A 5,479-nucleotide genomic window follows, 5' to 3' on the forward strand; every position below is an offset into this window, starting at 1 on the left:
GGGCTGCTACATTGTTACCAGCAAAATTACCAACTATCTGGCTAGCAATATAGCGACCTCATGGTGAATTCAAAATTTTCGGCTTATAGATGCTTAGTAGGATGCCACTGTGTTGTTTGATCTGTACAACTTAGCTTTATCAGGTCACTCATTCAAGGCTCACCTTTGAGGATTTTCTATTACATCACAACCTTTCGACTAGTCGCTACATTGCTACCAGTGAAATTACCAACTATCCAGCTAGCGATATAGCGACCTCCCGATAACCATCAAAATCAACGTCGAGAAATAAAACTATGAGTGACACAACTTGCAGAGAAATAAAAGCAAAGCTTGCACGGTATTTTCCTCAAGATCCTCAAAATCATTCCTTATTATAAAAGAATGTCATCTTTTGCAATGACTGGGCCCTCGTTATGTCGCTACCAAAAAATTGGTATTATTAAGGCTAGCGATATAGCAACCTTCAACGGATTCTCAATTCTGGTGACGGAGAACAAAAACACATTGATTAAAAATTTACCAATTAATATTGGTGTCAGAGAAAGTAGTTGTGCACATTTATAAGACTACATGGGAATTTTTGCGGTCACATCAACCTTAAAACAAGTTACTACCTTCTTCAAAATCTGGGCACTCATTACATCACTATTGGCAAGTCACATGGATTTTTTGATAGTGACTTAGCGAATTTCTGGAGAAACTTAAACTCTGGTGACACCATTTGCGAGTTTTTTCATGTGTGTTTCTTCTGAAAACTGAGAAGCCTAGGACATAGCATGTGGTCATAATGTCTTCATGTTAACACATTTCTCGGCACTGGACTTCACTTTTTAGTATCACACACAATTCTCTGATGGTCATTACCTCCTTATGCGTGATCCTTGAGCATCTTGCTATAGGGAGCATGGGACAACTATAGATTCAAATAAGATCCAACAGTAGGATAGGACCTATTTCAAAAGGACTCAAGAATGACCTCAAAGCAAGCGGGAAAAGAATATTCGCTTCACCCTTTTTAAAACTTTCGTGCTAGGATAAAATAAAAAGGTCAAGACCTAGGGCTTTATATAGATTTTGAAAAGATATCAAAAATACGAGACCAAAACCTAAAACCCTAGGACCTAACAAAAGAACATAAATCTGATTTTTTCATCATGATTTTTAAAAGAAACTAGTTATGTAAAAATCAGACTAACAAAACTCAATTGAAAAATCTTTGAACTTTCAATTTTTTATTCATTTTCCATTTCCTCCCAATTGACCAATGCCACTTATTGGATTCTGATTAGTCAACTATTTGGATAGGCCCCACAAATATCATTGAAATATTTGAAATTTTAACCTATCAAAACATCTTAGTATTATAATTTCATATCTCTGATCCTATGACAAGGTCATAAGATTGTGACTCTTTAATTTTCCATCTCTGACTATACGATAATGATAAACAAATTAGTCTTCCCCTCATAGCATCTTACCTATTTGATTTCATTTTCCCGATCTTACAAATTTTGTAAGATTGTAAGGCTTCAAAATTTGGGCTCTTCGATCTCACGATGTACCATAACATTGCAACTCCCCTTACTCCTTGTTTTGATCTCACGAGACACCTCTCAAAGCTGCCACATGGTACTCAATTTTGGTGTTTCATGGTCAAAACTTGTTGACTCAATTGCCCCTAGCTAGCTTAGGCAGGCCTATCCACATTTCCTTTGAAATCTTATGATTCTTGTAACATCATAGGCCACATATTTACTTCTCCTGACCATAGGAAAAGCTCCTTCCTGATCTTATGAAACTTGTAAGATCATAAGCCTCTTTGTCTTTGATCTCAGACATTGGCGTGCAGTCGTAACATCTTATATTTGAAATTTGACCTCCTTGATCATACGAGATCCTCATAAGATCGTAGCCCACATAACATCGTTGACCCCTCATGTTCTCTTCATGATCTCAAAATTATATCATAGAATCATAAGCCTTCAATTCCTGGCTCCTGACCTTACAATGAACCCTGAATAGTTGCCATGTCATCACCTTATCTATCCAGTGCACAACCTTCCAAATCTTATCCTTTTGTCTACCCATATAGCCCATGACCCCACTGACACTCCTTGTGAGCTTTGACATCTTTAAAAGACACGTGTCCTTGAAGACACAATGCATTTGAGTTAATGGACATATAAAAAAATAAGATGATCTCCATGTCCCTCATGTGGGATAATGTAAATATGCACATACTGCCCCTATACTGAACTGTTGTTTGCAACCCTTTCCACTTTCTTTTTCTTTGGAACATAGCTCCATTTTGGTCATGGATTTTTCATTATGGCTCCTACATGTGGATCTCCTCATTAAGTTCAAAATACTTGCTACCACCCTTTGTTGCCTTCTTTCTTCAACACCATGGATTATTTGAAATGTCAATTTGTCATTAAAAAATATATGGATATGTTGAATGCAAGGTGTTAGAAACATAAAACACCTCTTAGGCCTTAAAATAACAGTCGGGTAAAAAATCAAGAAGATGTGTATAGAGGGCTCAAAGTGACTCAAAATTTGGAATGGTACACAAAATGGGGAATGAAAATTTGAGTCTCATCAAGCTCCTAAGAGAAGAAAGAGTAAAACTTTGGTTAAGAGGAGACAAAAGGTGATTAGAATATTTATTCCTTTTCCATCAGTGCTAGAGGTTATCCCGAAAGGGGAAGAAGATGATGATGATGACGAAGAAGATAATATTCCTTTGAGTTGGAGGACTCATCTTGCTAGAGCCACAGAGTTGGAACGTAACCATTCTTGAGAAGCCTATTTTTTCTACCACTTCAGAGGATGAGTTGTAACAATGGATTGATGAGAAGGAGGGTGAAGGGATTGATGTCTTTCAAATGTCAAATTTTTATTTTATGTCAGTTGGCAGTGAATTTATAGGAGATAAGATAAGAGATACTCCAACTAATCAAGCTCAATACGAGGATTGGAGTCAATTTCCATCTCAGCCACAAGGACCCGAAGTAACTCCACCATCACCAAATCAAGTTACATTTTGTGTGGATAAAGGTTTAGCTACTCCTCTCCCTCCTAGTAACGAAGAAGAGCAAGTCCAAACTGAACAAGAAGAAGAGCTACAAAAAATACCTGTCGATGAAGTGTCAGAGGAAGGGAAAATATGTGAGTAGCCTTAGTAGACTTCCCAAGACATTGAGATGAGAACTATGGACTCTGCAGATACAAAGACTCCTAATGTGGATCTCTTGTAGAAGGAGAAGACTTCAAAGAAGAGTGATAAGGGGAAGAGCATAGTAGAGCAGACTCCTTTGTCATCAAAAGGTAAATCTCTAATGGAACATATTTTGAGATGGTTGAGAAAGGAGGTGATTAGAAAAAAAAGGCAATAATATGATTCTTAGGATGAAGGAATGAGAGAATTGATTGAAGTTCTCAAGAAACTTGAGTCACCACCAAAAGATGCACTGGTATTGGCTTTTATTATGAGTGATTAGAATCATGACCTATTTTCCCATGTTGTTATCCCTCTTCCACATGTAGATATTGAGGAATTGACTCCCAAAGATTATCAAATCAAGGAGGTTGTGCTCGAGAAACCCACATTGGAAACTACCAATTTAATGGTGCCAACTGGAATTAAAGAAGTGTCCAAGCACTTAGAACAGGATGAGGTAGAATTTATAACACTTTGAAAATAGAATGAGATCCTAAAAGTGATGCAAGAGCATCTTAGGTTCCTTGTAATCCTACACTTTGGTTCTTTTTGGTAGTTGATGTCGAGTTCTTAAGTTGATGTTGACCTTCTTTGGTTGTCGAGTGATCCTTTGGGTGCCGAGAAATTCCTTTGGTTGTTGAGCTTCTTTGGTTGATGAGTGATCATTTGGATGCTGAGTGATTCCTTTGGTTGTTGATTGATCCTTTGGGTGCAATTGATTCCTTTGGCTACTGAGCTTCTTTGGTTGTTGAGTGATTTCTTTAGATGCCAAGTTTGGAGCTGCCGAGTGCCAGTTTTGAAAAGCTTTCTTTTGCCAAGTTATCCATGTCAAGTTCTTTTTTCGACCAACTTTTCTTGTATTTAATTGTGGTATAGGTAGTTATATTTACTGAGGGTCAACTTGTGGCTTCTCTATGTTCTAGAATCTTATATAAGTCATCTTGACAAGTATAAATAAAGTGTTCTAGGCTTGAATAAGTAAGAAGCTAGAAGGAGGAACGAGCAAGAATTTTGGATTCAAGAAGGAAGGTGCAAATTTGCAGATAGCTTGTGGATCTAAATGCAATTATTTGGCCATAATCCAGAAGGCCTTACAGTTAGGCATGTATATTATTCCTTGATGGATCAATAAAATATCTTGTTCTCTCTCTTTGGCATTGTATTTATGTTGTGCTTTTTGCTATGTTGACTCTAGTAGGTTGATCTAGATAACTAGGTGTGCCCTAGGCCCTGGCTTTCCTTATCCTCCCTACATCAAAAAGGATATCTGAATGAAGTGGTTGGTCCCTTAGATCCTAAAAAGATTGAGGAGACTTTGAATGTGGTATTGGAGAAAAGAGATAAGGAGACGGTACAACTAAACCCATTTTTTAAAACTTGTCAACAATGGTGAGAAAGTTTTAAAGAAAAGGTGTAAAGATCATATAGGGAAATCTTAAGTTGCTACATCATATGAAAAATAATGTAGATAAGTTAGTGGCCATTTTGAATCAGGATTTTGGTTTGATGGACAAAGTACATACCTGGGGCAAGGACCTACAAGCACTACAATCGATCAAGGGTCAAAGGTATCAGATGTTAATGGAGGTATATATAGCAGAAGAGTTAGATAAAATTGATGATTGGATTGAAAATATTGTGGATGGAAATAAATTAATGGAGACATTACATGCAGATATTCATAAGCTCAAGGATCAATCCCAAGAGAAAATTGTGGTGGCAGAGAAACATTACAGAGATACATGCTTGGATATTTTTGAAGATGATTCAAGGGATAAATGGATATTTGTAGAAATGGTTGTTGAATATTTCTAAAATACTTTTGGATAATCTTTTAATGATGATGATATTGGATAAGCATTCAGGACTAAAAAAGCATTATTGGACTTGGATGTGAAATTGGGAGATTTCGCAGAAACTTGCATCAAGGTAGGAAACTATAAGCAAAAAGTGAAGGAAAAATATGAAGCATGTGACCCAAGTCATGGAGATTATTGAGAAATTCAAGAGAAAATACCCAAACACAGCTATGGTATAAAGGGGAACAAAACCTAGAAGCTAGAATTTTAGTTTTGACACTTGGTGAAATTTTGCATTTTTTTGAACCTGCTTCCAAGGTGCGCAGTTGTGTCAAGTGCACTACTTCCGAGGTGTGCTTTCTTTCAAGGTGTGTTGAAAGTTTTTGAAGAAGTCAGAAGTACATTAACAGTTAGCTACTCGTTCTAAATTTAGAGCTTTCCATGCACCAAAAAT

The sequence above is a fragment of the Cupressus sempervirens genome, chromosome 11, assembly GCF_028749045.1.
Source record: "Cupressus sempervirens isolate cs-2001-9-10 chromosome 11, ASM2874904v1, whole genome shotgun sequence".
Taxonomy (NCBI): domain Eukaryota; kingdom Viridiplantae; phylum Streptophyta; class Pinopsida; order Cupressales; family Cupressaceae; genus Cupressus; species Cupressus sempervirens.